General features: G+C 32.4%; 2 long non-coding RNA genes across 3 annotated transcripts; one reads left to right on the top strand and one right to left on the bottom strand.

Annotated features, from left to right (window-relative positions):
- Window positions 1-1,415: 1,415 nt before the first annotated feature.
- On the bottom strand, window positions 1,416-4,286 carry LOC131620795 (uncharacterized). 2 transcript variants are annotated; one of them, XR_009289299.1, is made up of 4 exons: window positions 4,074-4,286; window positions 2,585-3,990; window positions 2,368-2,467; window positions 1,416-2,065 (listed from the first exon to the last, which is right to left on the bottom strand). It is a non-coding gene; the product is annotated as an uncharacterized LOC131620795 (long non-coding RNA). The 2 variants fall into 2 exon arrangements; XR_009289298.1 differs by having other exon boundaries at window positions 1,416-2,467.
- A 5,354-nt stretch (window positions 4,287-9,640) lies between these two features.
- Window positions 9,641-10,318, top strand: LOC131617430 (uncharacterized). Its single transcript, XR_009288583.1, has 2 exons — window positions 9,641-9,773; window positions 10,005-10,318. It is a non-coding gene; the product is annotated as an uncharacterized LOC131617430 (long non-coding RNA).
- The last annotated feature ends 1,805 nt before the right edge of the window (window positions 10,319-12,123 follow it).

A 12,123-nucleotide genomic window follows, 5' to 3' on the forward strand; every position in this document is an offset into this window, starting at 1 on the left:
TTCGTGTCTTCCGCCCATTGCAGCGGAATGGAAATTGTTTCGGATCCGGAATCTGTTAGACAGCGCTTAGTCGATAGATTCATGTCCACCGGCAATACAGAATGTCTGCATCTTTGGGCGTATAATACCCGACCAGTAGGGTTAGTTTCTCATTCTTTATTCATCTAATCTCTGTTTCTTTAGTGTATAGCAATATTTTCATATAACCTATTGTTTTAATTTATAGAGCACACTGGTTGCTGCTTGCTATCAACCCGATAAGGGAAGTCGTGTATTATCTGAATTCGGTAAAGGGTGAATGGACCAATTATCCGGCCATGAAGGAAATCGTTGATTTGTAAGTGGGATCGTTCTAAATATATATTCGTGTATATTTATATATTTACTTATTTGTGGGATTGATCTAAACATATGCTTTTATATATTTGTTAATTAGATCAATACAAGTATTCCGTAGTCAACGGGACGCACAGGTATCCCGGACTAAATCAAACAACATCACCTGGATCGAAGTGCAGGTACATTACTTTTCACAAATTTGCTTATAATATTTATGCTACTTGGTAAAACAAGACAACTTATATAGAATCTTATTTGTTTTTCTATGTAGTGTCCGATACAGCGTAACAGTTCAGAGTGCGGATACTTTGTATTGAGGTTTATGAAAGAAATCATTCAGGCGAATCAATTAGAGATTCCTCCCACGGTATAAAGTTATAACTTAAGATAATTTCATATAATTTATTACATTTACCTAAATATATTATTCATATTATGTTTTTGTTTTATAGTACCTTGACGAATTCCGTGCTGCTGGGTACTCGAAGCTAAAGTTAGAAGAAATCAAAGAGGAATTGTGTCAATTTTATATTAAGCAATTTTTCATGCAGATTTGAACTATAATATTGTTGATTTTGTAATGATGTATATATATAATTTTGTAATGATGTATATATATAATTTTGGATATTATAATGGTATATATTAGTATATATATTGTCTTACTGATGGCTGAAATAATATAGTCGAAAATATATTACAGGTCGAAAATATATTACAGGTCGAAAATATTACAGGTCGAAAACATTACAGGTCGACTGGGAGGATTAAATTATAGGCTGCACATAAGAATACCTCATTTAGCAACTACAGCGCTTCTAAAAAGCGCTCTTAAAGGTCCACATACTAGAGCGCTTCTTAGTAAAAGCGCTGGCAAAGACCAGTAAAAAAGCAAAAAAAACTAAAAAATTACGCAGCATACAAAAGCGCTTTGGGAAAAGCGCTCTGGTAGGCCCCCCTATGAGAGCGCTTTGTCTGGAAAAAGCGCTCTCATAGGGGGGCCTACCAGAGCGCTTTTCCAAAAGCGCTTTTGTATGCTGCGTAATTTTTTAATTTTTTTTGCTTTTTTACTGGTCTTTGCCAGCGCTTTTACTAAGAAGCGCTCTTAAAGGGGGGTCTACCAGAGCGCTTTTTCCAGGAAAGCGCTCTTATAGGGGGTCCTACCAGAGCGCTTTTTCCAGGAAAGCGCTCTTAAAGGGGGGGTCTACCAGAGCGCTTTTAAAAGCGCTTTCGTAGCCTACGCCAGCGCTGGCTTTGGCAGCGCTTTAAAGCGCTGTTAAAGGCCAAAAAAAGCGCTGTGAAAGCCCTTCCGTGTTGTAGTGTAAATATCATATTTCTTGTAGTGAAACCTTTTTCAGGGTTCAGCTAGTACCAGGGGATTCAATGGGGAGCCCTTGGCAACTTCCTATCACGCAAAGTTTATTGGTACTGTAGATTATTTATGGTAATGAAACTCCTTCTTTAGTTCTGACAGTTTAGGTTATGTAAAATATGATGTTTAAGGTCTTAATGATGACAATTACCCAATAATAATAATAATAATAATAATAATAATATCTGAGCGGGATAGTTTCAACCTAGAGGAAGAAATTCTGAAGAAAAAGAAACGTAATACTTATGACAAAGACAAACAAATCCTTGTTGTTGATCCAAGTTCTCCATTCTACATTAGTTTTTTAGACAACCTAGGAACTCCATTGGTGTCGGCTGTTTTCAACGGCGAAAACTACAAAACAGGGTCACGATAAATGACGATGCTTCAAACAAAAAAGAAATTTGGTTTTATTGATGAACAATAACAAATTTGGTTTTATTGATGAATAATAACAAATTTGGTTTTATTGATGAACAATAACAAATTCTGAAACTCTCGACCTCAACGGTAATACTTGCTAACTCGGCATGGTCATTGGGAGAGACAAAGAGCTTACAAGGGTTTTACTTTGGTTGTCGACGACAAACCGGAACCCAAACGCATGAAATTAACCAGAATATAAGAAACATTCAGAAAATGATAAAAAATCTAACCTTTCGAATCGACTACTTTTTCTTGAAAGTTCACAGTTGTAACTGGGGCTTCACTCTCTGCTTCTATTCACCATATCAGCATAGACACTTGAACCAAAACCTAATCCATAAAATGGTTAACAAACACATTAAAATAAGCTTTTTTTTCAAAAAACATACAATTTATTTATAAAAAATGATGAAACGCGTGGAAGATGAAGAAGAGAAGAAGAGTTACAGAATGAGATTGGGATTGAGGAAGATGGGCAACAAGAAACTCTTCTAGGGATTGAGCACTCTGTGAGATTGGGATTTAAGGTAGTGATTTAGGGTTTGAGGAACGATTGGGATTGTGGTTTCGATTTAAGACGGATTTAATGAGCGATTTGAAGAATTACGATGCAATTGGGATTTTGGTTTGATTTGGGATTCTGGTTCAATTTGAAGAATTATGGAAAGCATTAGATTTGAGGTGCGACTTGAAGACTTGCGGAACGAGTTTCATGAAGGTGAAAGGTTTTTGAGGAGCATATTCTTCGATATAGGTTTTTTTTGACGTACAATATGAAAAGGGTACACGTATGGTTTTGGTGATGATACTGAAAAGTTTAATGAATAAAAAATTATTTCTATAATGTTTAAGATGATTTTTTATATTAGTATATTATCTGTTAGATGCATTTTTATATTTAAATTTTTTCTAATAATGTTTCAAGGAAATTTTTTGTTTTTTTAGTTTATAAGTTTGGAGGGAAGATTGCCACCAAAAATTTGATGTTGAAATTTTTTTTTTGTAACTTGAAGAGATGTAGCCTTTAATTAAAAATAAGATAACACTCTAAAAATGACCCCAAAAATATTTAAGGGGACAATTATTAAACATTGCTAAAGAAATTGTCTAATGACATTCCAAAATCGTCCCCAAAGTATTTAAGGGGACAATTATCAAACATTAATAAAGAAATACTATAATAACGCTCCAAAAACGTCCCCAAACGTATTTTAGGCAACAATTATCAATGGTTGCAAATATATTTTTGGCAACAATCATAAATCGTTGCCTACATGAATTTTAGGCAACAATTTTTAAATGTTACTTAAAAAAGTGTTGCTAGAGACAACAAATGTTGTAGTTTTATATAATTATTTTAAAATTTGTAATATCTTTTTTAGTCAAAATACTTGCACTATTTTTTGCCCCCACCAACAAAAGTTTCTGGATCCGCCACTGAACTCATCCAAGACATAAAATTATTTGCTATATTACTATTGAATTTATAATAGAAAAATAGTTTCCTATATTACTATTGAATTTATAATAGAAAAATAATTACTATTGTCGCATTGAAAGTGTGAAGGCATATATATGATAGTTGCAACTTATAATATGGGACGAGACAAGTTATAACTTGGCTTTAACGTAGTCCTAAAGAGTGTATTCATAGAGACACTATTAAGAACATATTGTAAAAATATTATCTATCATTCAGCTAGCTTCACCATCGCAACAACAAGTATTTTCATGACATTTTCCATGTAATTCATATCCAAAGTTTGAACATAAGAAGAAACACTTGTGTTTGTCATCAGGACAGCCCCACCAGTTAGTGCAAAATACTTCATCATTCTTGTTAGTTCCTCCTTCTAATCAAGGTGAAAAATATTTTGTATTTCAAACATCATTCACTAAAATATAAAAGAGTAATTTAAAGTTATGAAGTAATTACCTGAACTTGAAACTACAATCATGGCAATGCATATAATTGCAAAGGTAAAATAGAGACTTTTGATGTTGGTAGCCATACTACTTCAAAAGGTTGATGAGCAAGTCCTTTCGACATGCTATTTAAGATGGCTAGAGAAGTTAATTGAATGATAAACAAATGAAGAGCCATTTAAGAAAATATATTATGTAAATTCTGTCCAAGCAAAAAAACACATTAAATTAAATACATTGATAATAAGGCTGGACATATACATATACATTTATCATTTATATACTTATATAAGTTATTTAGATATATTTCCGCTATGTTGAAATATCGACATCAATTTGAATCTGCAAGATTTTAATTATTTATTTTTAAGAGGTGAAATTCTTATCATTATATTAATAAACAAAAAAAGTGAGCTCTCAATCTTAGCAAAATGTTATTTTTTTTACTCGCTAACAACTTATCTACCGCAATTTTTAGATAAAAAAAGTGACTCAAACTTAGTAGTCTCATTTTTCACAAAAAATAAATAAATTATTTCTTTAGCGCTTTAACAATTCATCTACCTCAATTTTTTTATATAAAAAAATCAAATAAGTGATTTTTACAGAACGTGGGTTTATAATAGTACCAGACCTAATACTCGACCCTTTCCCATCTAAAGCAGGTCGTTCTCTACAAGCCTAATCTTCTTACTCGCTACACCTCCTCTAAGTCCAACACACAATTCTTTTCTCTTGATCCATGCAAACACACTTCCACCCTTACCGCATCTTTCAACCTACTCATAAATACTCCTCGCAACATCTTTTCATCAACATGGTGCAACAAAGATGACATGAGTTCGAATTCCTTAATAAACTCAACCACTAAATGAGTTTTCTCCAAGCTCATCAACAATTCATAAGGATTTTCTGACATTGCATCCTGAAAATGGCTTAGAATTTTTTTGCCTAATTGAATATATGAAATACATTCAGTATGAGCTTCCCACCATTGAAACCAATTAAGGGCTTTAGCTTCAAAATAGATTGACTCTGCTAACACCTTCTCCTATGAAATATGGTTGATTGTAAAATATTGCTTAGCAATATAGATCCACCCATAAGGACCTTCCTTGGAACAATAGGGTACCTCAAATCGGTGCACCCGCTCCTCTCGCCGATCAAACATGTGTCCGCAAACGATAAACATTTCGTCCTCCTACAATTGTCGTTGCTTTGTATAATAAATACATGAAAATCTTCCATCACACCCACTAGTGACTAACGATTCTTATGTTGGATCTCTTCCAAATGCCTTTCTAATGATTGAATTTACTCCATTATCGTTAGTACCATACACACCCTTGGAACGAGCATTAAATACCAAATAATAGACTAAATATAGATGTATAATTCATGATATTATAAAGTGTTGCATATATAAGGATAATCAACAATATTAATGAATAACTTTAACATACATAACGTCATGATCATAAGGAATACATGAGTTTTTGATAACAACATCTACTCCTAACAAAAGAGAATTTATATAGTCTTACTCATAATATCTTTACACAAATGATAAAGAAAGAAATGAAAAAACATCAACAATCAATCTTCTAACTGGGTGAAGCCTCCACCTTCGATCTTCAATTCCGTCCTTGAGATTTCTCTCTCTATTTGTTCTCTTTGTTTTATGTTGTATTATGTATTGGAATGAATTAATTGATGGGATTATATGGCCTCTATTTATTGTGGTCTGTCAAGGAAAATTTTTCCACTGACTACTTAAGCTCGCACAACGAGCATACCTTACTTCACCTAAAAGTTTTTCAGCTCATCCCAATGGGCTTTGAACCTCTTGAATTTCGCCTAGTGAGCCAAAATCTTCTCATAGTGAGAATGTGTCTGTTTCACCATGAAGTAACTTGGCCAAATAGGCTCTAAACCGCCTGAATTCCATGCAACAAGCTTGTATCTTCGCCTAATGAGAATGTGCTTGCTTCACCATGAAGTAACTTAGCCAAGTGGTGTTATGAACCACCTTATTTCACCCAATGACCTATACTGCTCATCGAACACTTCCTTTCTACAACATGAAGTATTTTCCAACTTCTCCCAATGACCCAATAAACTCGCCTAGCAAGCCCTATGTTATTCAACATCTCTCTTTTGTGATCCTTTTGCATTCTACAGTTGTTTAACCTGCATTTGATAACGGCATAGTCATAATGTTAATAAAGATGCTAAATTTCTAGTTTATCAACTATTTATACTGAGTTAGAGGATTTTCATAAGATTACTTGTTAGATAAGTTAGTAAATATCCTTAAATGTACATTTAAAACACGTAATTTTGACACTTATCAATGAGACGTTATCTAAGCCTTAAACTCTTGAGGTTAAGGGTCCATACTTCCATGAACTCTAACAATTATTCACTTGGAAATATAATGAAAGTTTATTTATATTGTCTTGAATTTTTGACAGAATCTTGATTTAGATAGAACCAACTACAATAAATCAGATACCTCCAAGAAAAGTAGGATAACAAATTATATACCTCCAATAATAAATCAGAACCAACAACAACAAGTCAGATACCTCCAAGAAAAATAGGAGAGCCACCAACCAACTCCGAAATTAGGTCATAAACACTCGAACCAATGACGGAGCCAGAAATTTTAGGCAGCTTGGACAAAAACTTTACACCATTGATTATTCATCTGTTTTAATTTTTACACTCTATTTTATTAAATTTTCCCCTGATTTTTTCTAAAAATCGACTATTAAATTGGGAGGAGTACAAAGAAAATAGGGGTTGAGTCCGGGTGTAACACCCTTCTAAATACCCCGAAAAACATATTACAAAATCAGAGTTAAACATGAATTCAAGGGTGTCACAATTTAAAACAATTATACATTCCAGGTGTAATCACGCTCTACTGAGAAAACAACATGTAATTTATTCAAACTCATGTTTTATCACAGCAGAAAATAAAAAATATTTGGATACTCCATGAAACATCATTCATAAGGATCTAAGCCTTTTATTCCAACAAAAGAGAATTATCCAAACCAAATAATAAAGAAATAAAAGAGTATGATAACTATAAAAACATGCGTTCCCAGTGTTACAAGTATTCAGAGCATGACACCAACACCTAATTATTAGACTAAAAACGATAACTCCTTAAAAGCCATCCTCACCAAACATCTAAGCCACTTATCTTTAATCTGAAAAATAAGAGTAAGGGTGAGACTACATCATAAATTAAATAGCATTATAAATCGTCAAATATAGAATTCATAAGCAATTATCCACCCTAATTAGCATATTCAGATTTATCAATTCATACCAATCACAATCATTAATCAACACACAATATTATAACATTGGAACACTTTCATTCTTATAATGATTCATACACCTAATGCAATGCAACTATATGCATGTGGTACCAATCATGGGTTTCACCCATCTCACCGATCCACCATCATCAAGGATACGACTACTTCCACTCACTAATTCCACACAATGAGAATTAGCGATCATTGATCCATCTACGTCGGGATTCAACCACCATATGATTCATAAATGCATGCACCATCTATCACATGCTAATCACCACTTTAAATCATATGAACATCATCAACATAATTTAATTCGCCACACAGTGTAAACAACAATAGCACCTCTCATAATCGTGTACCAAGTACAACAAATCAACCCAACAGCAATAGGGCATTTACATCATTCATCAAAACACATGATAACAACATTTACCATGAATAACATCCATCTGCATCATCATTCATCAAAACACATGATACCCATATTTACCATGAACAACATCCATTTGCATAACAAGCAAAAGCAATCACATTATAACAACACACGTCATTGCATATATTCAATTATGCAAACAACAAACCATTGCACATCTTAATTATGCAATACAAGAATAAAACTCATTTGGAGAAAATGATACTTTTCAAAATAAAATCAAGTTATTTTTATTTTCCTTATTTCATATGGTAGAGTATTTAATTTAAGGAACAATGTCCAAAACGGCGTCTAAAACAGACTTACGGTTTGAAAGTTAGGAGCTTTTAAAGTTAAGTGAAATTTAAGAAAAATTTGTGGAACCCGGTTCCTCCCCATCTGGGAACCGGTTCCTGCTGAACAAAATCACCTCGTTTCAGGTTTTTACTATGGGAATTCGGTTCCTCCCACCTGGGAACCAGTTCCTGATGCTGCTGTAGCAGAAAACTCCAATTTTATGACTTTTCTTCATTCCCACTTTCACTATCAACACCAAATACGAACCCACACATTATAGTGACCAATTTTCATCAGTTTTCATGATTCTAACACAACAACAATGCAATATAACTATCATCCATCAATCATAACAAACCAAATGCATCATATTCATCAAATTGGGCATGTTAGTGTCAGAATCTCATAAATCCTAACATCCTAAATAGAGGTTCAACTCTTAATCTATTCTACCATCATCAAAACTATAATACTATTTAATAAAGAATAGTCACTCCTTACCTTGATTCACGGTTGGATTCTATTTCTCTTCGCGTTCTCTCTACGTATTCCTCCATGTTCTTCGTGCCCTAGCTCTCTCCCTCTGCCTCTTCTCAAAACTTTGATCGTACAGAATGAATCCCTCTTTCCTACTTTCTCTTTTTACCCCTAGGACCCCTAATATGGTCTTCCCATATTGCCCTCACTTACTCTTCACAAATGATCACTCTTATCCTTAATATCTCTAACATTGATATTATTTTATTTTACTAATTAAAATAATTCCTCTTATTATTCTAATTATTCTAAAATACGCCAAAATTCATCGATACACATAAGCATCACACAACCGCCAGGACATCACATGAATCACCAAGACATCACATAAGTCATCATAATCTCAAACATCACAAACCATAATAAGGACTCAACATATCATCACATTTTCAATACTTCACAATGACTCATAGATTCACGCTAAAATAATTAAGTAAATAATTAATCTAGAATTTGGGGTGTAACACCGGACGCCTGTCCGGTCTAGTTGGGCCTTGACTCCGCCCCTTACTCGAACTACTATTGATTTAGATAAAAGAGAGGATTATGAAGCTACTCGAAAAAAGAATATAGTTAGTCACTAATCTATCAAAATACTAATTCCAAATTTGAAAATTATATTTTTCTTCTACTAGTACATCTTTCACATTTATTGATGAGACAGAGAAAATAATATCATTACATACATTTAAATAGTCCAAATTACAAAATGTCAAATTATAACAACACTATTCATAAATCGTGTCTTCTGTCCTAAACAATATTTTGAACTTAACATAGACATGCTCTTACTTTATTTCGACCGAAAAGGTCATTTCACTGAATTTTTTTAATACAACACATTAAAAAATAATAAATAAATAATAATAATAAAGAAGAATTCATAACTTGGGAAAAAAAAAAAGAAGATGGTATCACCCTCTCTACCCTTTATTAATTTTTTTAATTCACTAAATAACCTTTGGTATTAAGAAAAAACATTCCATTAACTTCTCTAGCTATCTTAAATAGATAATTGGAAAGACTAATTCTTCAACCTTTCAAAGTAGAATGGCCACCAATATTAAGATTCTTTATTTTACCTTTGCAATTCTGTGTATTGCCTCAACTGTAGCTTCAAGTTCAGGTAACAAACTTACTTTATAACTTGAATTTTATTTATGTAGTGAAACAAATACGAAATGATGTTTGAAATACAAAATATTTGTCTAGAAAATCCTTTTTTTCAAATGCATATCTATAGTGTATTTGAAATATATAAAGTTTCTTAGCAATATTAGATAATATATATTTTAAAGAAAATGTTCCATCTATTATTTTTCTCAAATGTTATTTCATTCAAAATTGTGATTAACAGGAGAAACTAATCAGAAAGAAATGTTTTGCGGTGATTTTTACGGATGTTCTGATGACGATACAGCGTGTTGCTTCCATTGTGCATCCCATGGATTGCATGGAACATGTTATAAAAATGAATGTTGTTGTGATACTACTTTACCAACTTGTTAAAGAGAATATTATTAATGCTCTTCAAAGTGTATATTTATGAAATATACTTTTTATGATTCCGGAAAAGCCAAATTAAAATAAATAGAAAAGTTTAATTATAATTCTTTTTTAGAATTTTTTAATTATTAGTTATTTTTATAAAAAAGAAGTTCATTTTTAATATATATACACACGCGATCGTTAAACATTAAATCTCACTAACGATAATAACATTAAACATTTTATCTGACACAATAACAACAATATGCTAACTTGAATCTATATTTCTTCCTTGCCACATTCAAGTTGGAGAAGAGATGTTGGAGTTCCGAAACTTATCAATGAAAGTTTTTCGAGTTTGGTTTAGTGAAAGAGATTATTTTGCATTGCTGAACCAAAACTTATAATTCTTACTAGTTCAAATATAATGTTTATTATTTTGAGGGACAATTATAATGTTAACTTGAGATATTTGAGTCATCCTAAAAATAAGAGACAAAGAACATATGTGAGAAGTGGAATAAATATGGTAGAATTATCTAAGTGAGAGAGAGAAAGTGAGGAGCAAATGCTAAGAAACTTCAATATATATGCTTTACATGGTGAGAAGAAGTGGCAAAAAGGTGAAATTATTTTGGAGTAACTTTATGTGATATTAATTTCCCAAACTGAGTTTTATGATGATATCCTAAAAGTAAGCATCACTTATATACAGATATGACTTTTGCATTAAAATGTTTGGTTTTGATGTTGACAACACTTTTAAATGAAGTTTTCATCAGAAATGCAAATCAAGTCTCTCTGGTGTTGATGATGACAAACACTATTCGATGATGTTATCATTTAATGTAGTGATCAAGTTTTAAAGCTTGGAGATCAAGATGTCAAACTTATCTTTAGAGTACAACCCTAATATCAAGCGGCATTCAATGGAGTCAGTGGAGATCTTTGATTAAGAAGTATGTATGATGATGGTATCTATCATGAAGAGTTATTTCAAGCCTCATCAGAAGAAGATTCAAGATTCTCGTGAAGTGTTAAAGTGAAATATAATGTAGCAAAAAGTAGAAGTGTGAAAGCTCGCCGAATTTAGGTACAAAACTAAATGTTCACGCTGGAAATTCATAAACAATCGCTAGTCCTCCAAAAACGAAAGTTATTAGTTTCTCGCAGGATCAACTAGATTGATCCTAGGACATAGTCTAATTTTTGAGATTTTTTATGTTTGTTTCGTACATATCTTTCGATTGTTTGGTTAATTTGTAAGTAGACAGTTTGTTTAACAGACAAACTAAAAGTGCAGAAAAGTAAAGGTAATTTAAAAGGGTTTGACTCGAAATGTAAAAAGAAAGTAAATGGCTTTTGATAAAGTAAAGGCAGAAATAACTGGAAATTTGAATAAATGGTGGTGAATCATATGTACATTTCTTAGTACTCATTTCTCGATATATGTTGGTACTTTGAGTATAATTGAGTATTTGTACATTGAACACACAAAATCTAATGCTAAGACTTTAATTTATACTAATTCGACCCTAACGGTCTTTTCCTAATGGAGCGCCACGTTCGCCGCTTGCATGCGTCTCGATCTCTAAGGCCTCCACGCGGCTTTTTGGATAAGACTTATCGTTTGAATTTTAATTTTTCTCCTTTCGAGGCGCCAAACTCAACTAACGTGGCCGTCGAAGTTTATTCTTCTAAAAAGCTACAAAAATATTCTAAGTCTTTATATATCTTTGCTTCGATGGCATTTCATTCAATAGCTCTTGAGAAGATAAAAACTTTCCAAACGTTTGACATGACTTCGAATGCTCTTCGTGAGCTTGAATTCGCATCTTATTTCGAAGTAACTTTTTTCATCAATAATTTTCATCTCATTTTATTCGTCGAAATTCCCAACTAACAGTAACTCTTCAATTTAGTAAAACAAATATCACACACTTTTAATGATTGAAAAATATCTTTCTTTTTATTTATAAAAAATAAGT

The sequence above is a fragment of the Vicia villosa genome, linkage group LG7 (assembly GCF_029867415.1).
Source record: "Vicia villosa cultivar HV-30 ecotype Madison, WI linkage group LG7, Vvil1.0, whole genome shotgun sequence".
NCBI classification, from domain to species: domain Eukaryota; kingdom Viridiplantae; phylum Streptophyta; class Magnoliopsida; order Fabales; family Fabaceae; genus Vicia; species Vicia villosa.